Consider the following 27,039-nt stretch of genomic DNA (forward strand, 5'->3'; position numbering starts at 1 on the left):
CTGGATCACACTTCAGGGGAAGATGTGTGTGTGTGTGTGTGTGTACACACACATACATACACATTCAGTAGCCACCTATGTAAGGCTGTAGTCTAAATAACTTTGGTCTGCTATTTTGAATTTTCAATTATAATTTTTCATTGCAACTGAAGATTTTTTTGGGACCAGACCATTTTTTTTAATGACTAGATGAAGCGTTCATGGATTCCATCTCCATGCTACTTGGCTTTTTGCATTTTTGCACTTCCTAGCACTTAAATGCATCTTTACTGAGGGTGAAATTCCACAAAAGATATGGCAGCAAGACTTAGAAGAACTATGAGTTTAAATTGGATGAGTATACTCAATAGTCTACTATTATCATTGGCAATGTTTGTATGTCTGCTACTGACATACAACCACGGCATTATTGAAATTATATTGTCTCAGTCTAGATTGATGTCTAACTAATTCTCTAATTTGGTGAAGTATTAAATATTACACTAACGTCATACCTTTCCACAAAGTTCTGGATTCTTCTGAAGGACCCATTTCTTAAGGCTACAGGTGAAGTTTTCTGAATACAAAATTAAATCTTATACTGTATCCGAAATCTCCACACAGCTGTAGTGAGGCTCATTTAGAAGTTCACTTTTAAGGTAGCTTTTTCATGGCTCTGCAAATTTTCAACAGAACCTGCTTATGATGTTATCTAGACACGTCTACCTCAGAAATATTGGTATGGGGTGGGCAGGGAAACAGGTAGAGATAAAATGCATGGGTGGGGGGTGGCAGAGACAAGAGTATGGTGCAGTTGTGCCCTCCTGAAATGATGTCACTTATTAATTGTTCGATTGTTGGACTTCCAAAACAGATTGGATTCTATTTTTCCTTTAAAAAAAAATGTTTAGGGGTACTCTCATTTTGACTCAAGAAAAATAGTTCAAATTGGGAAAAATAAATACAGTAAATGGACAAAAGTACAAAGATTCACAGAATGTTTAGGGGTGTGCGTCCCCCTAGGGGGAAAAAAAAGAACTGGGTGGAAACATCAAAGCTATTTCTTTAAGTAAAAATCAAGTCCAGTCTAGTAGCTGCTATGCTAATATCTGCCCACTAGATGGGTGTATTGGCCTGGTTTAGTAATGAATAATTCCAGTTAATCTTTGTAATAAAAATGCATTTTCGAAGAGGAGTACTCCGAAACCGTGTCATATGCCGTCATGTGTATGCTGTTTCCCAGTGGACCTGATTCAACAAAAATAAGTAACGGAGTTTCGCAGTCGGAAGGACTCATCATTTTTCTCATCTAGGTCTCTATTATAATAGTTCCATTGATGGGTACTTTAAAATGTATCCAAAGTATTCTTTAACAGAGTTCCATTAATATTCATTGTTTCAAATTTATAAGAGGGGCTTGCGTCCTTTTCTCAGTGGCCAACCCAATGCCTGTAGGAAGTGCATAAAGAGGACCTGAGCACAACAGTGCTTGTCCTACATGTGATTCCCAGCAGTTGGTGGTCATCACTGCCTCTTACAATACACTGTATGAAGCAGAGGCAGAGCTAGCTGCTCCGGCACCTGGAGCGGCGCACATGCTGTGCACCCGGGGGCGGGGCCATGGGGCGGGCCAGCACCCCAGGGGTGTGGAGCCAGCACCCCAGGGGGTGAGATGCCCATGGGGCGGAGTGAGCCGCCCACAGGGGGGTGGAGCAAGCTGCCCATGGAAGGCAGCTTCCTGGGCGGGGGGTGGGAGGGAGCTGTGCCACTTTGCCAGCAGCCTTCCTCCCTTCCCTCTTCCTTTTGACAGCTTGGGGGAGGCTCCCCCCCCCCAGGAAGCAGCCACCCGTCTGCATTCCCAAGCCTCCCCCAAGCTATCAAAATGGAGGGGGAAGGGGGGAAGGCTGCCAGCAAGGCAGTGCAGCTCCGCCCCTTCGCCCAACGGCTCAGGGTAGGCTTGGGAGTTGTGGGCAGGTGGCGCACCGAATGTCACCCCCTCAGTGATGATACTCGAGGCAGACCGCCCCCACCATCCCCTTCCTCCGCCCCTGGTGTGAAGTAATACTTTCTGTCCTGAATCTTATAGCGTTTAACTTTATTGGATTTCCACGAGTTCTACTGTTAAGAGAGAGGAATAAAAACCTTCCTCTGTCCACTTTCTCCACACCATGCAAAATTCTGCACATCCCTGCCATCTTAGTTGCCTTTTATCACAGCTAAAAAAACCCACCAAATCTAACCTTTCTCCATCCCCTTGATCATTTCTACATCCTGCCGCTGCTTCATCAAGGCCTCTTTTCCTATATGCTAGGATATTTTATTTATTTGCTCGTTTGTTTCGTAAAATTTATACACTGATCGTAACAAGAAAACCTCCAAGCGGTTTACAAAAAGACTGCTTTAACAATACTTTCCAGCAGTTTTCCTGGAACATGCATCCCAAGAAAATATATAGGACTGGAGCCTAACATCGTTATGGATTTTAATTCCACAGTTCATATTTGAAATGTGTTATGCTATTTATTTGTTAAAGAAATGACTGAGAGGTTGGCTGTCTAATGTTTATATTGATTCTTCTGTGATGAAATCGATTTCCCACCATTTTTTCTCCTCCACTGTTCCCCGGCTTTGATTAAGGATCCTCATCATAGGATCTGAAGGAAAAAAAATACAACTACTAATAAAAATGGAAATACATTGTGACATATGGCACAGTGCCAGTGGCTTGGAAGCTGGAACATACTCGTTTGTCATCCCTAAGCATTTTGTTTACTGAGAATATCATAAATTCAGATGTACCATGGAAAACCAGGTCTATATTATTTATTTATTTATTAGATTTATATACCACACTTTTCTTCCAAGAAGCTCAAGGTGGTGCACGTGGTTTCCCTCCCCATTTCACCCTCACAACTGTCACGGTCATGGATGTTTTAGCTGCAATTTCTGCATTGCAGGGGGTTGGACTAAATGACCGGGGCAGCCCCACAAGCCACCGCTCGTCCGGCAGCTCCCCCGGTCACCGCGGGAGCAGCAGCGCCGGGCGGGATACACTGCACATGCCCGGAAATTCCTGGCATGCACAGTGCATCCGAGTCGGCGCCGCTGCTCTACAACTCTACAACTCTATGATTAATTGTAGCTGGTCAAAGAGACATGACAACATTCAGATATTAGCCAACCTTCTCATAAGTACACTTATTGGTTCTTTCGAGGAATGTACTCGTAAGATTCTCTAAATATTGATTGGGAAACTGTCTTGTTAGAGAATATATGCGTTGTTCATTCCCCCTCATAAAAAATGAAATAAAGAACACGTGGGAGAACTGTCGGGGTTTGGGTGCTGGAGCTCCTCGTGCACGGCCTTGGACTGGTTATGCACGAGGTACCAGTTGCGGGGAAAGCGGCCAGCGTTCCGCGTGCTTTTGAGCACGGTCGCCGGCCAAGCCTCACAGTCTGAAGGATGTTGAGTAAGCCAATTGACGACTCCGAAAGTTTGTGAGTTCCTAGTTGCCTTCTTAGTGAAAAGTTGCCTCGTGAAATAAAATATATACCCTGACTCTGAATAGACGGACCAGTTTAAAGAAATTAAAATTTTTACTTTACTCCCCCCTTTAACCCCAAAGGAAGACAGACACCGGTTGTATCTTTAGTGGCTTCGGCAGAACCCGCATAGGCTCGTCCCCTAAGCTAAGTTCTCCTAAGCTTAAAGTCCCTGCGCGCCCAATCTTCCGCGAGGCTAACTAAATAAACTAAAACCGAAATATCTTCCGCGGGCCTAACCCTAGGCTAACCTAAAAGAACCTATCTAAAACTAAAACCGAATGATCTTCCGCGATCTAACTCTAACTAAAGAAAAACCCATCCAACCCATCCAGCCCGCTCCTAGTCCCTTAAACTAAACTTGACTTCAACTAAAACCCAACTAAAAGAACATAAGAAGAACGTGCCTAAACGGGGTGCCTCTGCCTTTTATTAGGGAACAAACGTGACATCATCAATAATGCCTTAACCAATAAAATCACTGTTGCTGCCCTCCAAAAGGGCGGGAAGCAAGTTTAACGCTCATTAACAACTTTGAACATGACCGGAACTATAAAATAAAGGCGGATTAATCTCGTAAGTGAACCACACTATTCATTCATGCTTTCACTTTCGCTTTTACGCGCAGTTATACCAAAAGTAGACCTCGAAAAACTCATAAAATAACCAAATAAATATGAATCCATGGCGGATCCGTGAAACGTATTCCGACAGAGAACCATTTCCACATCTGAGTGATTACATGGACAGCATCTTTAAATGATGGCATATCTGCCTTCTAAAAATCTTTGAAAGTAAAACAGTCAAACTTGCCAATAAAATAGTTCTTATGTATTTAGGCATTGCTAAACAATTTAGGCATAAGTCGTATCATTGTTTAAAGTAGACCAAGTCCAGACCAATGGCTGTGGAGTACATGGCCTACTAGTCAACACATCCAAATATGCTGTTCTCAGTTTAAACATGGATTTGGCTTGCACCATTTCCCATGAGATCAGGTAAGAGGTGCAAAAACAAGCAACACAGTTGCCTCGCCCCACCACGCACTATTAACTCACTTTCCCACAAAGAAACAGAAGAGTAAACCAGCAAATTCAGAGCAAATTATGAACAGAACACATCTTTGCCAAGCTACTTGAAGAGCTAAGCCTCAGGTTCCCCCACTCTCCCTGCTTTCATTTACAGTATAATTAAGACAAAATACAAAATAAAAAATTCCTTCCAGTAGCACCTTAGAGACCAACTAAGTTTGTTCTTGGTATGAGCTTTCGTGAGCATGCACACGAAAGCTCATACCAAGAACAAACTTAGTCGGTCTCTAAGGTGCTACTGGCAGGGGCGTAGCAAGGGGGGGCGTAGGGGGTGGTTCGCTCCATGTTCCATAATGGAGGGGGTGACAAATTATCAAGGAACAATTGCTGCCCTACTAGGGCGGTCCTTAAAAAACTTTTTTTTTTAAATGCCTGCTCCAAAGGTCTTATTTTACTATACTAGGGATTATATAGCTATATATGAAATTTCATGCATATCAGTTAATAGTTTGACCCTCCTCCACCAAAATAGCTGTTTACTTGGCTGTTTTCCTATGTTGTGAAGGCTGAAATTTCAGTTCAGTGAAGCACTTACTGTTCCCAACCCTAACCCTGTGGAAAGCCATCTAATTAGACTTTAATTTGATTTTGAGATGTTGTTTGATTTTATACCAATGCTATGTATCTGATGTTAGCCACACTGAGCCCGACTTTGGCCAGGGAGGGCGGGATATAAATAAAAGTTTTTTATTATTATTACTTTCTAAGAAAATATGAAATAACGGAAAACCATTTTTGCAGGGGGGGAATCAATGGGGGGGGGGACGACAAGAAATTATCCGCACCGGGTACCACCTGACCTTCCTACGCATCAGGCTACTGGAAGGAATTTTTTATTTTTTATTTTGTTTTGACTATGGCAGACCAACACGGCTACCTACCTGTAACTAGTATAATTAAGGTCCTACATAGCATGGAATACACCACTGATTCCTCTACAATCATCTTTGCCACTCCTTTCCACTGCCAGGCTAGTTTTTCTGAAGCTGCCCCGCGTTCCAAGCAAACGTATTTGTCTTAGCTGTGTGATTTGTGTAGAAACATACACGAGAGGTTTTTGAGCAGGGGTTGCATCCAGTGCTACAGACCTCTGCTCACATAATGGGATTTCACCTTCATTTCTTCCAATCTGCTGTTCCTGTGCACCCCCAATATCTGCTCTGAAATGTTAAGGGACCCTCTAGGCAGTTTTAGGGGCACATAGGGCACTGCAAGGAGGGAGAATGTGAAATCCCATCATACAAGTGGAACTCCAGGTCTTCCCCTTGACTATTTCTGGTATAAATTTTAAATGATTCAGCATGTTGAAGCTAAATTTATTAGATGCATTTCAGAGCAAAATCTCAACCACTAAGGGTCGCTATGGAACTGCAGTATTTAATTCTGCAGAGTTCTAGGTAGATGTTCTGAAACACAAAACAAGTGCCTCAAAATATAGGGGATTTGATAACCCTTTTTATGAGTTGTTATTGTATATTTTAAGAAATTTTCCTTTACTAGGATCTGAAGGTGCTTACAGTATTACTGAGGCAAAAGTTCTTAAAACACAATTCAGACACCCCCAGACAAGGATTAGCAATCATGTCTTCCAACTTTTTACTATGATCTGAAAGTACAAATGTGCAATTTAAATGCAGAATGGAGCAAAGAGGTATGATTGCCCCAACTATTATCACACAACACCATGACAGTTGTCAGCTTGTTGCAGCCTTCATTCCCACTAAATGGGAAACCGGGGATTAGAGTCTCATGCTCATTGGTGCAGCTGTTTGATACCCATCCTCCAGAACCGCTTTACAAGTATATTACAAAATTCCTGCGAAGAAGGCACTTAGTCCAGACATGAAGATTGCAAATATGGGGTTTGTTTTTGCTGTGCTTTTCTGTGTATATAGACACTTTGAAGCCATGGATTTCCAACAGCCATGGGTATGCTTAAGAGAGAAAAAAGCATATAAAAACATTAATCAGTTTAATAAATCATCTGTACAAGTGGGAGCTGCAACAAAATGTTGTGGCGCATCTCTATCCCCAAACATATTTTACATACTGTATTTTGTTATAGGTGATTCAAATGTTTGAGCAACCGGGAAGCTGATATGTGTGATTTTGCAATACAGGATATGATAAATTTGTCTTTTAGTCATCTGAGTATACTACCGCCAACCGCCCCGGTATATATCCCACCAGTGAAAATCTCGTCAATATCAAGGCAGTAATATCAAGCCAAGGGTGGGAGTAAAGAACGATCAGAATTCCCTGAGGTAACCCACACACTACAGTTTACTGGCGGGAAATAAATTCCTTAAGCCAGGAGATTCCAGGAGGCACCAGCAATTGGGCTACCTAACAGCTGCAGTGAGGACGGCTACCTGTAGTTCCAGGTGCTGATCAAATAAATACATATATATTTTCCATAGTGCAGCACAAAACACAACTGTGCACCACATATAATACATTTAGGAAACACTGGTTTGAGGCTTGGCTTCTTTTACTTTCATTCCTACTTGTCCTCAGGAACACCATTCTAGACTCAGTAGAGCAAGGCTTAAATTAAAGGCCTCCTCTTGGATACCTTTGTCGGAAAAAAAGCAATACATTTATTGTGATTATGGGTTGGCATCTCATGTAACCCTAAATATAGCAGTGTTATCATCACGGGTCTGTCACCATTGTATTTTAACTTGGAGACATGGGCCCCACCTGCACTGTACATTTGAAGGAGTACCATGCCACTTTAAACAGGCATGGCTTCCCCCAAGGAATCCTGAGAACTGTAGTTTGTTAAGAGCGCTGAGGGTTGTTAGGAGACCTTGATTCCCCTCACAGAACTAAAATTCCCGGGGCTCCCTGGGAAGAGGTCTTGATTGTTAAACCACTCAGGTATAACTCGTGCCTTTAACTACTCTGGTGCTTGCTCAGACATCAGTGATCTACACCCATGGTATACCACGTACATTATAATTAAGGCTACAAATGGTTATGTAAGGCCGCAAAGTGTTTTGCACTAAAACACATCAAATCATATTTAAAGCCTGCAATGTGAAGTGTTTTAAAGAGCACTGTTAAGTGTATTCAAGGCCCTCTTAAAACTGAATCAATCTTCCCCCCCCCCACGAGGTTGACATAATTAATTTCCACCTCACAGAATACTATATATTTTGCCATTGCCAAGAAATGTCTCTTTTAATCCCGACCCATATAAGTCCTATTTGTTAATGAAATATTTATGTTATGTTTTCTCGTCTTTTTCTTTTTAATGTTGATACTAAAGCTGTGTATTAAGAAACTGATTGCATGTTGAATTTCCAGCAGGAAATAATTCATTTGAACTGGATTTATTTTTCTGAAACTATTTTTCAAGCTACTACATTATTATTGGAGCACAGGAGTGATGGTGGGATGCAAAAACAAGTTTCTACAGCTGATAGAAATGGCATCTATTGAGCTAATAACCTGAAATTTGGTGCACCTGACCTATTCGATGAGTTTTACTAAAGTGCCAAATTTCAAATTGATCCAAAAAAAAATATTACCACAGATACATTGAGTTAAAAAGTACTGAAAATGTAACCCCTTTTTCCCGTTATTAAGATGGCACATTATATATTTATTTCTAATTTTTTAGTAAAACTACTGATGTACTTTATTCAGACTTGTAGTGGAGCCCACACTTTCATTGCCTTGGTGAAGTTCTGATCATGGACATTTCCTTGCCCCATTAAAGTCTATGAAAACAAGCACAGTAATCCTTCATCTTATGTGCTTTAGACTTGCACAGTTTCAACCATACATGGTTGAAGGCAGGCTGGTTAAAATTATGCAAGGCAAGTCCCAAGCCAGGTGGTGAGCTTAAATGCTCTTTTCACATCAAGTTTGCTTAAGGCAAGCCCCATTCAGTATACCTGCTCTGGGTTGCTCCCGCAAGATCATGTGGGGAATCATGCCCCAAAACGTGCAAAAGCATGGTGCCCCAAAACATGCGAGATTGCGGCACCCAAAAAGGTGCAGTTTTGGGTGTTGTGCTCTTGCGCAGGTCACAAAGCCTGGTTTTCAACTGCAACATGTTGGAAAGTATGGACCCTGCAAACACTTTCTTTCTCGCAACAGATTTGTGCGGTTGACCATATGTAGAGAGATGCATGTCAGGTGCTTAACTGGTCAAATAGTCAAACAACAAGAAGGGACAACATCGCACGGCCAAGCATGCATCCCACACTGCCAACTTCCAGACCCCACCCCACATAACTAACAGGCAAGGGTCAATGGGAGGATTCCTCCGGCCCACTAAAATTCAGATATTTCATAAAGTGATACAGAACCAAGACAACATAGGGCATCTTTGCTGGTTCCAGACACTCTATCTTCCCCATCTGGATTTGGGCTTGAAAGATCAAGTAAAAGTTTGTGTGCATGGAGAGTAATTTATGAGCAAGCACAATTTGTGACACTGAGCAACATGATTGTTGATTCCAAGGAACGTCTGTTAAGATAGCAGCCTCAGCTGCTAATATCCAAGGTTTGTGAGCCAATACGAGATAGCCTTAACTCTGAACTTAAACTGGCAGGTATTTTTAGCACTGAATTTATTATTAATTGGCATTGCTTGTCTGCAATAATCCTGAAGCTACTCACTAATCTTAGCAAAGACTACTTGGATAAATATTCTAGATTGCAACTCTGTTCACAGGACATTCAAAATGCTTTCCCATTACAGGTATCTGAGAGCTAAAGCTGCAATTTTGCTGCAATATTCAATGGCAGTTTCTACATAGGGCTGTTGTGCCACACCTCTGAATACCAGTTGCCCTTAATAAATCATTCCCAGAGGAGCCTAGTGCTAATAGAAGGGAAGGTCCTAAGTAATGGGTACAACATATTGCAAAACTAATCTTAAAGCCATCAAACAAATTATCTAAAATTAAGAAATGTATTCAGATCAAATAAGAGGGAATCTGCAAATATAAATAATTCACAAATTTCTTCAATTTTTAATTTTTTCCTTTTGGCTTTGGCTAAGTTGTGAATAATGTCACTCCTCCCAGGGGCTCAAAATGGACTTTTTCTCTATCCACTTAAATAGGAGGCTCTTGTGAAGGTAAGGCTAAGAGGGAGTGACAGGCCAAAGACCACCCAGTGAGTTTGTGCCTGGGTTGGAAAAGTTAAAAAACAACAACCACACATGAAGGACTAAGGCTATAGCCTTATTAGTCTAATGGTTAATCTGGCTCTGTGTGAAACCCCTATCTGTGAGCCTCGCATAGGCCTCTGGTTAACTATTATGAGATACCTGTATAGGATGCTGCACTCAACAGGCCTTTGGCCAGACCTAGCCAGGCTCTCATTCCCCCCCCCCTTTAAGTTCAAATAGTTCAGTACTGTATATGCAACCAGGACAATGCTCATCACCATGGCAGTAGTTTAGAGGGAATGCTTGTCTATTTTATGGACCCCTGAGGGAGGGCAATATGCCTCTATGTACTCTGCACATAAAAATTAACTGCACGCACGCACACACACACACACCATGCAGAGCCAAAAATGGAGAGGGCAATTTCGCCCTCACTTCAATAGCGTCACCAAGTGCAATCCATGACTTTTTCCCACAAGCAGCAACAATTGACTTCCATGAAATAAACTAAAGAGGTGCACCTGAGGTATCATTTGGGGAGGTCTAAACAGGCTACCTGTCAGGCGTCAGGGAATCCGATCCCCCCACGATGATGATAATAATAATAATAATAATAATAATAATAATAATAATAATAATTTATTTATACCCCACCCATCTGGCTGGGTTTCCCCAGCCACTCTGGGCAGCTTTCAATAAAATATTAAAATACAATAGTCCTTCAGATATTAAAAGCTTCCCTAAACAGGGCTGCCTTCAGATGTCAGTAGGCTGCCAGGAATAGATAAGGCAGGGAAAGTTCTTACCAATGTCTTTTATTCAATATTCACAGAGAGAGGTTTAGAAATGCAGCCTCTTGGAGTAATGGTGTTGCTCTGAGTAAATCTCCACCCCCCCTTTCTTCTACTTCCTTAATCGTCAACAGCACCACCCACCTTATGGTTGCCACTTAGGGCCATTTGTCTCAGAGCTCTTTGCTCTCCTGCTTTCAATGCTCGCCGGGTTCTGGGAAAAGGGGGGTTTGGAATGCTTTCTAGTGATAACGTGTCAGCCAGCTGCTCTGGCTCTGCCCCCTCCTCCTCTCCCATTATTTCCCAACTTTGCCCCTCATCTGCCTCTGAGCTGTGACCTCCCACAAACTACTGATGTAAATCTATACAGTGGTATTTCCGGTTACAAACTTAATTCATTCCGGAGGTCCGTTCTTAACCCGAAATCGTTCTTAACATGAGGTGCACTTTCAACTAATGGGGCCTCCCACTGACGCCGAGCTGCCAGCGCGCAACTTCTGCTCGCATCCTGGGGCAAAGTTAACAACCAGGGGCATCTACTTCTGGGTTAGCAGAGCTTGTTACCCGAAGCGTTCATAAGGAGGACAGTACGTAACCCATGGTTCCACTGTACTGTCTTCCTCTTCTCTGGAGGGTTCATGCTGGGGAGGTGGTGCCCCCCATTCTTCCTCTGTCTAGTTCCTGACACTGTTCTTCCCCTAGTGATTGCAGTAATGGAAAATCAATCCAGCTCCTACCCACATTTCCTCACCTCTTTGTCTTCACCAGCCCTAGCCTGGGTTTGCTGTAAGCCAAAACATCCGGAGGGCACCAGACTGAAGATGGCTGCATCAGTATTTATAACCAAGAAAGCACAAGCTTTTGATTCTTATGCAGCACTTTTGGATTTCTAGCAAGTAAGGAACAGTCTATTTTGGCGGGTCTAACAGTTTACTGGACTGCATTTTAGTTATAGGCAATTTCACGAGGCATATCGCAATACATCCCACAATTTAAGGAGTGGGGGGGGGGGGAGAGAGAGAGACAAAGCTAATATACAAGCACTAAAAAGCCACTAAATTACCAGGTACACGAAAATTCAAGAATCTCAATTTCCTGCTGTTAGTCTTGATACTCCACCCCCCCCCCCGATTGTAACAGAATGAAAAATGTTAGGGAGATTAAATTGATTTCACTGTCTATGCTTGAATGCCTAAATTCTTCACTCTCTTCTTGGCACTCATTTACAGTAGTTACCATTAAAGGTAATGGGAGTTAGGCACCATCTTCAGCAGAGGGAAGATTCCACTGTGTGCCATCCCTGTGACTGGGGCTGTTCTCTTCCGTTGTACAATTTGTACATTTCACAGACAGTAGCTCAGGCTGGAAGAAGATATTGCTCCGAGGGAGGGCTTCATTTATTTATTTAATACATATGAACATTTATATCCTGCCCTTCTAGCGCTTACACATCATTCAGGGCGGGTCGCAGCAATCCAGATGGACTATAAAATACAATCATGTTCTAAAAATACAATATATAAAGAAACAGAGATAGTATAATGTAATAAAAAGGGAGACGGATGCAGCAGACAAAACAAAGCCATGCAACCAAGTAAGGATAATAATGCCTATCTGAAAAAGGCTGCTTAAACAATAAGATTTTTTTTGCCTTGCAGTGGAGCCCCCAATCCTCACTGATTAGGTTTGAAAAAGTAGAAAGAAAGAGGGGGAATTGTTGCTGGTGGATAACAACACATTACAGTAGGAATTAAGCATGCTCAGTGGGCACAAAATGCTGGCTGCTGGTGGGATATGTGTGGATGGAATGGAGTGCCCTGGAAGCTGGCATAGCAAAGCATAAGTTATGTGCAGCCCAGTTCTACAAGCAGTGAGAGGTTTCAAAGTTTCTAGAGCTTACCTGGGTTTGGCTTTCTTTGGATTGAAGTCATAGAGACTCACTGGTATCACTGAAAATATATATTTGTGTTTTTTTTTCAAATTTGCACCGTTTTTTCAAAAGGTGAAAGTTCAACATTAAACACCCCAACATACCTGTCCCCACTGCCACCTCAGAGTCTTCTGCTCCCACATTGGACCGTCTTCATCCCTAGATACAACCCACATAATAGATAAGTAAAATGTTAGTACAATCTTTGGCGATCACTCGTAGCCGGGTAAGATTGTCTTCCATAAACACGGTTTTAACAATGTAAGTGACTGTGGAGGCCAATTCTGGACCCACACGTCCTTCCACAGTTGGGACATTGGTTTCCGGGCAGGAGTTGATCACGGTGTGGATTTGCCAAGTGTGCCTTCCTCTTAGCATGTTTCTCCTTTGTGTCCTGAGTTCGAGTGTCTTCAAAGCCCATGACACTTTTGGTAAAGGTTATTCTCCAATTGGAGCACTCGCAGGCCAGTGTTTCCCAATTGTTGGTGTTTATACTACATTTTTTTAAAATTTGCCTTAAGACAGCCTTTAAACCTCTTTTGTTGACCACCAGCATTACGCTTTCCATTTTTAAGTTTGGAATAGAGTACTGTAGTTGCTTTGGAAGACAATAATCAGGCATCCACACAACATGACCAGTCCAACATCAGTTTGCACATTTTTATTTTTTTAAAGTCCTTGTGAAAATTCACCAGCATTTTAATGTGAATTTCTCCTAATATTCACATTTTTGTATGCAATTTCGCCTAATATACTTTTTTTGCATATAAATGCTCCCTAATATAATGCATTTTGGTACGTTATTTTCATTGAGATATGCATTTTTACCCACACTTTGTTTTAGTATATGTATTTTTTTTACACATTACTTCACAGGAGAACCTCACTGCGAAATGTGGAGAAGTGTGGCTGGCTATGTTTCAGTTCATGTATTGTTTCACAGAGCAAATTAGGTATATTTGGCTTTAAACGTGAACTGACCTGAATTTCTCCAATGCCCCTACTTGGTGGTGAGACCACAAGCATAGCCTCCTGTTAGATGCCTTGGTGGTCCGATGAAATGGAAAGGAGGCACGGAAATGTTTTAAAATAAAGGAAAATAATCTATATACCAAGTTGAAATTTAACAAAACAGGCAATAGATTATCACTTCTCTCCCTGTTATATCTTTATGGAGCCACCTTCCCTAGAAGGTTGCCTAGCTTGAACATATTTAGGAAACTATTCGTGTTAGGGGGCTAATAAAATTGTGAAGGATGGAATGTTTGATTTACTATTATTTCATATTTGCTTTGATAGCACACCGATTTCCAAGCTTAGCTCCAGGGTTTAGAAGTTAGATCTAAGCTCAAATAGATAAATAAGTAAATAAATGTGTGCCAGTGCTGGAGATGGGAATGAAATGTTAGCACTCACAGACTGCAAAAATGCTGTCAGGTTTTGTAACCTTCTCCTGCACTTAATGACTGCCTTGGGATACTAGGGAATTCCATGTCATGTATGCTAGATCGGTAGTCAGGATGATGGACTGACAAGAGATGGAATGTGGGAAGAATAGAAACCTGGATTTAGAGCCACACTGAATTACCATGCCCAGGGAATGAAGGTAAATCTGTTGCAATTGTGAAAAACAAAATTAGAACAGATTAGTGGTTTTCAGCTGGGCGTCCAGAAACAAAAAACACCCGAAGCCTATATTTAGCAGCAGCCACACAAATTGCCTGAACTTTTAACGATAATGGAGAATTGCTACAGTCGATCCCTCTGAAAAATAGCGCCACCCATTTATGTTGCTAAACACAGTCCCTGGCAGGAATTGCTAAATAATTTCTGTGTCTCAGTACCGTTTCAGCTTCAACACTTTAAGTGCCTTGACCTACATCTCTCTTCAGCACTCTCTGTAAATGCACCATGTTTCTCTTCTGTCCAATGACATAACAATGCATTAGCGTGGTTAATCAACCTAGAGAAGTACTCCTTCTGACATAGTGCATAAACAGGTCAGCCATGCCTTTGGTTAAGCTGAACCTTGAATTGGGTGGCGGCGAGGAGGGGGGAGGTGAGCATTTCTTCTGCAGTGATTCATAAATACAGTAATTTGAAGGCCCAGAGGGATTGCATTGATCACCTGGTCTAACCTTTTGCACAACAATAGACTATAGAAATGCTCCTGCTGTTCTAACTCAGGGCTAGCATATTGTTATGAGGCAGACTGTTTGTTTATTCATTCCACTTTCTTGCAGCAGAGTCCAGGGCAGCATACATGGTTTCCCCATTTTATCTTAGCAACAATCCTATGACATAGCTTCAGCTGAGATTGAGGAACACTCCAGATGTCCTTTTTATTGCACTATCATGATTATTTGTGCCCATGATGCTATGGGGTGGTCACACGTGATCACACCTTCAATGCTGTTCTCACATGCAAAGATTTTGGGGTAGTAGTAGTAGTAGTAATAATAATAATAATAATAATAATAATAATAATAATAATAATAATTGTACCCCACCCATCTGGCCAGGTCCCCTCAGCCACTCTGGGCGGCTTCCAACAAATATTAAAATACATACTGCTTCATTTCCAACCAGTGCATACCCTCTAACTCCCCCCTGAAATCCCGTAACTTTTTATTCCACAAATGGTATGGTCGGTGAAAGATCTCAATTTAAAAGGCTTTCTGAAATAGGAATATTTTACCTACTGAGAAAGTGTGGGGTGAGTTTTAGCAGGAAGGAGCAGATACCGGTATATCAATTGCAATTTATTCCTCCAGACTTACCGCTTCATTTAAAACACAAGGCTGAACAGAGTTCAAAGTCCTATCCTGAGCAGAAAAATAGAAAGCATATTGAGGTCTTCTTTTAATTAAGTCCCACTGCAAAGCAAGCTGGCTCCACCTTTCTTACCGTGCTTAACAAAGAATCAGACAACAGACTGAGAAGTAAGTTTAAAGCATGATTTACTTACTCGTAGTCAAGCATTTGTTCTTAGCAGCTGTCGGAATACGTTTCACGGATCCGCCATGGATTCATATTTATTTGGTTATTTTATAAGTTTTTCGAGGTCTACTTTTGGTATAATTGCGCGTAAAAGCGAAAGTGAAAGCATGAATGAATAATGTGGTTCACTTATGAGATTAATCCGCCTTTATTTTGTAGATCCGGTCATGTTCAAAGTTGTTAATGAGCGTTAAACTTGCTTCCCGCCTTTTTGGAGGGCAGCAACAGTGATTTTATTGGTTAAAGTACTAATGATGATGTCACGTTTGTTCCCTAATAAAAGGCAGAGGCACCCCGCTTAGGGACGAGACCGCACGTTCTTTAGGAGAAGTTCGTTTATGTCTTTTAGTTGGGTTTTAGTTGAAGTCAAGTTTAGTTTAAGGGGCTAGGAGCGGGCTGGACGGGTTGGATGGGTTTTTCTTTAGTTAGAGTTAGATCGCGGAAGATCATTCGGTTTTAGTTTTAGTTAGGTTCTTTTAGGTTAGCCTAGGGTTAGGCCCGCGGAAGATATTTCGGTTTTAGTTTATTTAGTTAGCCTCGCGGAAGATCGGGCGCGCAGGGTCTTTAAGCTTAGGAGAACTTAGCTTAGGGGACGAGCCTACGCGGGTTCTGCCGAAGCCACTAAAGATACAACCGGTGTCTGTCTTCCTTTGGGGTTAAAGGGGGGAGTAAAGTAAAAATTTTTAATTTCTTTAATTGGGTCCGCCTATTCAGAGTCAGGGTATATATTTTATTTCACGAGGCAACTTTTCTTTAAAGAAGGCAACTAGGAACTCACACACCATCAGAGTCTTCAATTGGCTTACTCATTATCCTTCAGACTGTGAGGCTTGGCCGGCGACCGTGCTCAAAAGCACGCGGAACGCTGGCCGCTTTCCCCGCAACTGGTACCTCGTGCATAACCAGTCCAAGGCCGTGCACGAGGAGCTCCAGCACCCATACCCCGACAAGTGGTGCCCCGTGTGAGGCAAAGCGTAGTCAAAAATCGCTTCCACGAAGACTCCGGTTGAAGGCAACATATCGGAAGTGGCTCGGAAACAGACATTGAGAGGTGAGGTATAACGGCCCGGTTTATCCAGGATTTCGCTGCAGTAGCGCGAATCCACCGCTTGCCCAAAGTACTGTAAATAGAAATTGCGCGCGTGTATTTTTGCCCCAAGGGGTCCCCGGGTAGAGCGGCAAGGAGTTTAGTGTAAGCCTACGGGCAGGATAAGGTCTTCCCTAAAGCCTACGGGTGGGAAGGGTCTGGCAAAAGCCTACGGGTGCCAGGGTCTGGCAAAAGCCTACGGGTGCCAGGGTTTTCGGTCAAAGCCTACGGGTAGGGCCGGTGTCTCCCGAAAAAGCCTACGGGTGGGAGGGAAAGGTTTTCTGGCAAAAGCCTACGGGTGCCAGGTTTTTCGGTCAAAGCCTACGGGTAGGGCCGGTAGCCCCTAGTAGAAGCCCACGGGTGGGGGCGGAGGTTTTCTGGCTAAAGCCTACGGGTGCCAGGTTTTTCGGTTGAAGCCTACGGGTAGAACCGGTGTCCCCTAGTAGAAGCCTACGGGTGGGGGAGGAAAAGTTTTGGAAAAGTGTTTAAAAAATGGGCTCCTCACTCTCAACTGCTCAAGTAAAATTTTGTGAAGATTTATTGTACCTTTTGAAAAGAAATGGTCACCCTGTCTCTGAATCAGAAGTAGAGCTTTTAGTTAAAACTATTGGGGAAATTTGTCCCTGGGTCCCTAAGGAAGGAACGAAAGATTTAGCCTCATGGGAAAGGATCGGGTTAGAATTTATGGCCAACCCGAAAATCGGAATTCCTGTACAATTAGTATGGAGCAAAGTAAGAAACTGCTTTCAACAAATCGCTCCAAGAAATGTTTTGCTTAATGGAACAGTGAATTTAGGAAATACTGCTTTTAATAGTGCCCCTGTGCTGCCGCTTGCGGTTGTGCCATTTTCGGCCCCCTCGCAGCAGCCAGTTCAGGCCCCGTTGTCGTACACGCACTCGCCCTTGTCCAATTTGTCGTTGCCAGATTCATTGCCGCCTGTGCCGGTGCAGCAGACGCCGTCGGCCTTTCAAGCCCCGCCGCGGACTGCCCCACCGCCAGTCGCTCAGCAGTCATCGCAGGCCTTTTACCAGCCAGCGATTTCAAGTCAGCAGCAGCCGCGGACCTCGCTCCAAGCAACGGTCCCGCTTCCTCCATCGCAAGCCGCGCTTTTGCCAGCGATCCAGCAGCAGCAGCAGCAAGCAGCCTTTTTGCCAGCAAACCCTGCTGCCCTGCAGGCCGCGCTCAAGCCAGCAGCTCCAGTTTTGCAGCAAGCTGATTTCCAATCAACAGCAATCCAAGCTTCAATGCAAGCAGCACAACAGCAATTTACCAACCCTTCAGCACCTCCAATGCCAATGCAGATTCCAAGACAAGAGCAAAGCCAAACAATGATGATCCAGATGCCAGGACTTGCAGTACAGAGCCAACAACCTTATGCTCCAACTCCAAGTCAGCCATCTTGTCTTCATCCAACTCCAAGTCAGCCATCTTGTCTTCATCCAACTTCAAGTCAGCCATCTTGTCTTCATAGTCAGCCATCTTCAAGGCATCCAGATGTCAAAGACTCTTTAGCGCCATCTAGTGGCTCATCATTTGGAAAGCATCAAGAAGATTTAAACTCACTGATGCCACCTACAGACCCTACAGCAATGCAACCCATTTGCAGAACTCAAGCTTTAGAAGCAGCTTTGGGACAAATAGACTTTAGTGCTGATCCAATGCACATCTTTCCAGTGATTCGTGCTAATGGAGGACAACCTGCAAGATATCAAGCCATCCCTTTTGAAACACTACGTGAACTGCGAAAAGCCATACGCGAAAATGGACTTCAAGCTCCTTATACTAGAAGTTTACTTGAAGGACTGTCCACTAGTAGACTTCTGCCATCTGATTGGAAGTTGATTCTTCGCACCTTCCTGTCGCCTACAGATGCTCTTCTGTGCCTGCAAGAGTGGAAAGAAGTAGCAGCTAGACGTGCAACGCCACTCGCCACAGAAGATATGCTCACAGGATCAGGACATTACTCCAATCTCAATCAACAGCTAGCCATACCTGATGCTGCACTTGTCACCATAGCAGACATTGTGGTCAAAGCTTGGCGCAGACTACCCAATCGCACAGATGCTAGCTCAGTATCAGGATTCGCTGCAGTTAGGCAAGGTCCAAAGGAGCCTTATGGGGACTTCGTGGATCGCCTGATTGTTGCAGTGGAACGCCAGATAGAAGATCGTCATGCCAGAAACATGCTGACAAAACAACTTGCCTTTGAAAATGCCAATGATGACTGCAAGAATGCCCTAACAGCAGTTGCAGCTCGTCCAGATGCCACATTGACTGAGATGCTACGCGTCTGCCAGAATGTTGGTACCCACTCCTACAAAGCACAGCTCTTGGCAGCTGCGGTACAGATGCCACGTCAAGACAGCTCTACGCCAGTCAAGAAGTGCTATGGGTGTGGAGGCGATGGGCATTTCCGGTCGCAGTGCACAACAACGCCAAGGCCTTCTGCCAAGCCGCCAGAGAGATGTCCCATCTGTCAGAAAGGATTTCATTGGGCGAACGACTGTCGTTTGAATCCACAAAATACATCACCTACCTCATCTCCAGTTCAGGGAAACGGTTCTGCGGGCCGCGCCCCGGCCCCGGTAAAACAATAGGGTGCAAGTTCAAGAACATCATGAAGGTCAATCGTCCCAGAAAGGTGAACAACGCTACTCCTTATCCAGGTCATCAGGAAAAGAGAGTGATCCAGAGAGATATCTACTCTCCAGATGTCCAGAGAAAAGATGTGACCTCATCAAGCATTCAGGTTCCAGAGGTTTCATCATCTGCCTTTCCAGTAGAGAACACAGCATTCAGTTCACCTTCTGCTGACCGCCCTTCAGTTCCTGCTGATGTAACCCCCGCTTCACAACAAGCAATCACAGTCAAGTCTTTGATCGCAGAATTGCCTTCAACGTTGAGAAAACATCCTACTGAGGTCAACCTCGCAGCACCTGAGCTTTACTCACCTTTGAGTCAAGGTCAATCTGTCATTGAAGGACATTTGCCCTTGATGAAACAGCAATATCCAGGTAGCAGCCCAGCTGATGATCACTTTCCATGTGGCCAAAGAACGCAAGTGAGTGAGACAGCTCCCTCTTGTGGAGGCTTAAACATCACTCCAGTTAACAATGTCCACACCTTTGTGTCACCTCCAGCTTTTAAGCTCAGCCCGCCACAACCAAATAATTATCATGGACAACAACTTCAACTGTCTTGTGTCAAAGAAGAAGTTCCATCCTGCCAGTTTGATGCACAACTGACTGAATGCCAACAGGTTCGACAGCATCAGCAACTCTTACTGACGGAAGAACCTCAAGTTTGCCAACTCAACGCAAAGCAGCTTCAGAGTTGCCAACTTCAGCAGTGCAAAAAACCCGAAGCCAAAAAGATGTCTTCAGACACTGCCAATGAAGAACAAGAAGAATCTTCTGTCCCAGGTATACCACTCTTCTTAACAGAGGACTGTTACTTTTCAAATCCATGGTTTGCTCAGCAATTGCCAACATCCATTCGTGGTCCATTCCCAGACACTTCAATTTGCCTTATTTTGCCTAGGATGGATCGCCTCCCTGCCACAGTCACACTGACTGCAGGCCTAGTTCGAATCACAGATTCATCGCAGTTGCTGATTCCAGGATTTTCAACTGTTCCTTGTGTCCTGACAAAAGGTTTAGAAATTGCCAGACTTTATTTGCTTACTTCTACGCCTACAGCTCCTGTAGACTCTTTGCCTCCTCAGGCAGCAATGGCGCTAATCAAGATTACAGAAGAACGCCCTCATCTCGTCTTAGAAATGGGTGGACGAAAGATCAAGGGTCTTCTTGATACAGGCGCAGATGTTACAGTGATCGCCAGAAAAGATTGGCTTGACCAGTGGGCAACGACTGTCACCCAGGAAGTCTTCGGAGTCGGAGGTTTCGAACCCGCCCACCAGAGCGTACATCCGATTACCTTCCAGTCAGACTCAGGCTCCATGGTGCAGCTCCGTCCACTTGTTATGGATGTGCCTATCACCCTTTGGGGTAGAGACTTATTATCTAAAGCAAGAACTGTTGTCCATACACATTTTTGATGTGGGCCTTTGCATCAGCGCCAGTACATGCTCTTCCACTCACATGGAAGGAAGGACCCCCTGTATGGGTCGACCAATGGGCGCTGACGTCAGAAAAGCTCGCTGCAGCAGAGGCCCTAATCAAAGAGCTACTACACCAGGATCGTGTGCAACCCTTTACTTTCCGTCAGTACCTCATGGATAAAGCTCCACAGTCATTGGCCTTAGAGCGTTCCCTTGATAGTCTTAAAACTGTCCTTTGCAGTAAGCCTATTGCAAAGTTCTCCTGGAAAGTTTCACTGCTTGGTAAGGTGAATTCTCCTGTCTACAAGTTCTATTCAGCAGTATCTTCAAGCACTCTCACACCGCTGAAACTTTCCTTTGTTTCAGTGATCCAATCGCCAACCATGGGACGTTCCTTGCTATGTTCCGTGCTGTCTTTCGCATGGGCATTCTGTTGGCTGATTCTGAATGGTACTCACCGTGCCTACGGGTTGCTGCCATCACTTCTTGCAGCATACCTGTTTCCAACCAAAACCGCAAACCCTTTTCACCTGCTTTCTGTTGCTCTCTACCTGATTGCAAATATGCTCCGCATCTCCCCAGGTATTCTTTTGGAGTATCTTTTCCTGCATCAACCAAGTTGAGAATATCCACCTCGTTGTTTGACTGCACTAGTTTCCAGTGTCAAATGCAGTAACTCTTCAAAAGTGCTCCACTAATAGCACCAGTTGAGTTCTGGGCAGTCTGCCTTACCCTCCTACTGCCTAGGCCTTTTGTTTGCCTCTGGGCGGCCTCTGGTTCCTGGCTGCCTGGATTTGTTCCAGTTACTCCCATACCTGCATTCACTAGCAGATCACCCTGATTTGCTTGCTTAACCTTCTTTCTTCTACAGGTATCATTGTTTCTTCAGAGCTCGATGTTTCAGTACTTTCCTGAGCTCCATGAACTTTTCCTGAGTTCCAGGACTATTTCTTCTACATGGTCGTGTGTACTCGAAGAAGAAGACGACCGGCAACTCATTCATCGTCTTCATCCTCCTCTCCAACACCATTTTGCAGTTCTAAACCTGTCTTGTACTTTATATTGTACTTGTAAAAATTGCATATTTACCTTTGTATGCTTCTTGAAATATCCGCCTCGCATGTTACATGTGTTTTCCTTATAGCTTGATAATTAATGACATGGATGTTTATATATGCAAAGCTTTTCTGAAATGGTTTCCATTTAGAGCGTCACAATTTTGATGATATGGAAATGTTTATGTAAGGTCAAAGCATCGTCTTTGTGCAGTTCTAGTCATAGACATATTCATGTATATATGTTTTATTTCAATGATCCTAAATCTCCTCGTTGTGCTTGCAAAAGTTGCAATTCAAAATGTGGTAACATTTATATACTTTATTTGAAATGATTTCCTTTGGTCAAAGTATTGGTCATTCTCGGATTTGTTCAAGATATATATGTCAAGTCTGGTGGTATCCTACCCTCTTGGTACCCCTTTTTCTTTGAAAAAATTCCCCTCTATATGCTACCTTTGGCAGTAAACCAGGTTCCCAGCTTTTCCCTTCACCTTGTTTCCTGCTGTTCATGGGAGACCTTTATGTAGTTGGTTTAATTCCCATCTCGTTTCGCTGGAAACCCTTGCGTAGATGGTTTAAATCCTCATCCTGGCTGGGACACCTTTATGTAGGTAGCTTAAATCCCCTCTGGTGGCGCAAACCACTTGTACTTAGGTGCCTTAATTCCCCTTTCTGGAATCGGACCCTAGTTCCCCGTTACCTGTGGTCGCTGTGGTAAGTCCAGAATCTGTCTTCCTGAAAGTTCCCTCGATTCTGTAGCCTCAGTGCCACACACCTTTTATGTTTCCTTATCCATTTCCCTCAGTTTTCCAAATAAAAATTAAAAAAAATGGGGGAGGGGTCTGGGTAGGCTATATAGCCCCAGCTCTAGTTATATTTTAATTTTGGGTCCCGGATCGGGACCTCTCTTATGTTTGGGCAGTCGTTATTCGTTATTTTTAATTTTGGACCTGCATCAGGTCCTCTCTTGTGTTTGGGGAGTAATTTGTTGTTTTACGCTGCACGCGAAAGTATACATGCTTATAAGGTGATTTGTTGTGTTACATTACATATTGAAGTATTTATATATGCCTAAAGGTTTACAGTGTATCGGATCGATCACTTTTTATGTTCGGCTAGTGGTTTGTTATTTTCATGACTTTATTGCTACATTATTGTACAAGTATTTCCTCCGATGAAGGGGATGGATATTGATGGTGTTGCTAGTGTTTATATCACAGTTTTGATGTGGAAACTGTTGGCACTGTTGATGCTCTGCCCTTTCATGTCGAGTTCTATATCTAAACAAATGGTAATGTTTGTGTCAGATAAATGCTTATGATATCTCTAACCTTCTTTTTTTATATAACTAAATCAAAAATAATTTAATTTAAAACAAAAAAAGAAAGATGATATGTCGGAATACGTTTCACGGATCCGCCATGGATTCATATTTATTTGGTTATTTTATAAGTTTTTCGAGGTCTACTTTTGGTATAATTGCGCGTAAAAGCGAAAGTGAAAGCATGAATGAATAATGTGGTTCACTTATGAGATTAATCCGCCTTTATTTTGTAGATCCGGTCATGTTCAAAGTTGTTAATGAGCGTTAAACTTGCTTCCCGCCTTTTTGGAGGGCAGCAACAGTGATTTTATTGGTTAAAGTACTAATGATGATGTCACGTTTGTTCCCTAATAAAAGGCAGAGGCACCCCGCTTAGGGACGAGACCGCACGTTCTTTAGGAGAAGTTCGTTTATGTCTTTTAGTTGGGTTTTAGTTGAAGTCAAGTTTAGTTTAAGGGGCTAGGAGCGGGCTGGACGGGTTGGATGGGTTTTTCTTTAGTTAGAGTTAGATCGCGGAAGATCATTCGGTTTTAGTTTTAGTTAGGTTCTTTTAGGTTAGCCTAGGGTTAGGCCCGCGGAAGATATTTCGGTTTTAGTTTATTTAGTTAGCCTCGCGGAAGATCGGGCGCGCAGGGTCTTTAAGCTTAGGAGAACTTAGCTTAGGGGACGAGCCTACGCGGGTTCTGCCGAAGCCACTAAAGATACAACCGGTGTCTGTCTTCCTTTGGGGTTAAAGGGGGGAGTAAAGTAAAAAATTTTAATTTCTTTAATTGGGTCCGCCTATTCAGAGTCAGGGTATATATTTTATTTCACGAGGCAACTTTTCTTTAAAGAAGGCAACTAGGAACTCACACACCATCAGAGTCTTCAATTGGCTTACTCATTATCCTTCAGACTGTGAGGCTTGGCCGGCGACCGTGCTCAAAAGCACGCGGAACGCTGGCCGCTTTCCCCGCAACTGGTACCTCGTGCATAACCAGTCCAAGGCCGTGCACGAGGAGCTCCAGCACCCATACCCCGACAAGCAGCAACAACAGTAAAATAAATGCAAGCAAAATACTGTACTTTTCCATGTATAAGACTAGGCTTTTTTTACTTTAAAATAAGGGTAAAAATCTGGGGGCGTCTTATACATGGATGGTGCATATATCCATTTTCTAAATTTGGGGTCCCCCAAGGGGGTCTTATACATGGAAAAATATGGTACATTGATTTACGCCTAAGGAGCCCCAGGGATATGCCTGATGCTGGAGCAGTTGGGTATACATGTGTTCTGATCACTATTTGAAGAGGGGGGGGGGAGGAAAAGGAAATACTTTGTTCTTCCTGCCCAATAAAGGAGGGGCAATGATATCACACAGAACCTTCTCTACCAATTACATTTCTACGGTCTGAGTCTGCCTATCAGCAGGGTGGCTCTGTGGGCTTAACCCAATCACATGCTAACTCACAATAATATGCATTGCTAGATTTGGCTGCAAATCTCTCACAGAAAGGTCACTGATAGTAAGCATAGTGATGGATGGTGCTGGTGCCTTTTCCTCCATTGATTAGTGGCTGTAACATACATGTACCATTGTCTTCCTCCCACCCCCCCCCCCCCCGCTTTTAGTTGTGGCAGCTGTTTTGTGGTATTCCACATACTCCATGGCCATGGCTGCCATTTTTATCCAGCACTTTCTCAAATTCCAAATTTGTCCACTGCCCCCAAAGATTGTTGTGAAAATGAAAATTCCCCATAGAGCTGCGGGTGAGCAAAGCTCATTTTCAAACACATACATACCCTGTTTGTTTCTTCCTCCTGCAAGAGCCATACTAACAGTATTATCCATTTGACTCTCATCAGAGCTTTCCAATGTGAAGGATCAACACTGGTACACAATAAGTTCTTAATAAAGAAGGGGATGTTTGGGGAGATTATGCAGCAGAACATTTTCTCATCACTACAGTGAAGACTGGTCTATTAGGACAAATGGGGCAGTGCCCCACCAGCCCCAGTTTGCTGTCAACCAGCCCCCACCTCTCTTTCATCTTACTTACCACCAGTCAGGGGCTGAGTCAGCCTGCCATTGGCTCTAGCTCCACCTATGGCTGATCTCCCTGCTTTCCCCCTACCAATCCCAATGGACACCAACCACCACTGAGTCACTAAGCAACCATAAATTCATAAGCTGGAGGAAGATGGGCTTCAAGGTCAGAATGCATTCCAGCCACAGCTGCACCATTCACCGGCTATATCCAGGAGCTAAAGATGTGGCTTCAGATTTTCTCCAGACAACTTATAATGTCCAATCAGCAAACTAGTAAGGATGGCCACCAACAAGGGGAAATCATATCTCATTGGGAAACGAGAAGAAATGAATTGATTATGAATGTTTACTGGTCTGGGTTTCTTGCCCTTTGACTCAAAACAATGTCATTTCACGTTGCCTTAAATATGGCAGTGCAGCAGCTCAGGTCAAGCTGCCTGCCCAGGAGCTGTTCATAATGCAATGACACCCTGCCTGCAGGGGCCTTGTCTGATGAATGCCTCCTGTTACAGGTTGCACTTTGGGTCAGCTGAGTCTCAGTAGGAAAGAAGGCTAGGCAACATACCACACTGATCTTATCCAAGCCCTCTGCTTTCTCCCCTTCCTACTGTTGTCTGCAAATCAAAAGCAGTAAGAGAAGATGCCATGTTGAGAATGTGAAACAAACAAACAAAAACACACACACTGTAATCCAGCTCTGAAAATATACATGCAGGAGCGCTGCCAGTTTTAAGCAGGCCTTGAGCAAGGCGCCTTCTGGGACCCACCCGTATGCCCAAGCGTCTCTCTTCTGCTGCAACAATGCCCCCTGCCACCATTTTCCATTCCCATACCCTCCAACACTCTGAAACCTAAATCTGGGATGCCACCTTCCCAGACTTCCTGGTTTTATTGCAAGAGCACAGTGGCCATTTGTGGGGTATGCATCCCCCCCTCACAACCTTAGCAAGCTGTGGCACAAAGGGGGGCATATTTTATTTTATTTTAACATGTACAGCTCATTTCAGATGGCCAGGGGCACTGCTTAGTGAAGTATCGGTCCAAGTGTGCTCACCATTTTCATTCCCCCAAAATGCCTCTGGGCCCCATAGTCTCTCTCAGTGTTTCACAGCAGCAAATGTTTAAAGGGGAGGGGGAGGATGCTGTGTTGATTAAGAGTGCTGATACTGGGTGTGTTCCTAATTTGCTGCCCCATTCTATTGTTGCATAGGATTCTAAGACTTATGCCCTGAGGTCTGCCCCAATGGTGCCACAGTACGCACACGGAAGGTGGTCTTCACACATTATCTTAGATGGATAAGCACAAGAGAGTCCTGCATTGTCGTTCTTGATCCACCTGCCTGAGCAGCGCACATATGACCCTGGTTAGAAAATCGGCCAAAGTGCTGACCAGCTCTTCAGGAGTTGGAAGGAACCTGGAACTACTCTCTGCAATTCTCTCCTTTTGTCATGCAGGTGATCATCACTAGTGCTTATTGCTTGATCTTCACATAAAAGAACACCTCAAGAGCACCACTCTGTCTATTGGCACCACATTGGTGAAACCTGCAATATGTACTCCTTTGCAGATATGTACTCCTTTGGAACAACATTGCACATAGTCTTGCACACCTCTCCCTGGATGGTGCAAGGTGCATTCCTCACAATTTCAAATTTGCCATCCAGACTAGCAGGGGATTAGCTCCAGCTGTGAAAAGGGCCATATAGTTTTCCAAGACTAATGTGATGAAACGGCACTTCAGAGTTTTTCTTCTGGCCCCCACTGTTCCCATGAAGATAAATTCTGAGTCCATGGCTGAATCTAGACTGGTTAAAATTAAACACTCTATCCAGTGGCCCGTTTGCGTTGCTTCATTTTTGCAATTATTATTACAGAGCATATAACAAAAGGATATACTTTCAAAAGCATCTCTTTTTAATTTTCTCTTGGTACCCTTATTAACGGCAAGTGAGACTTTTACTTTACTTTCTTTCATAGTGGTGAAATGACACACAAAATTATCATTATAATTTT

This window comes from Lacerta agilis, chromosome 3 (genome assembly GCF_009819535.1).
Source record: "Lacerta agilis isolate rLacAgi1 chromosome 3, rLacAgi1.pri, whole genome shotgun sequence".
Lineage (NCBI taxonomy): Eukaryota > Metazoa > Chordata > Lepidosauria > Squamata > Lacertidae > Lacerta > Lacerta agilis.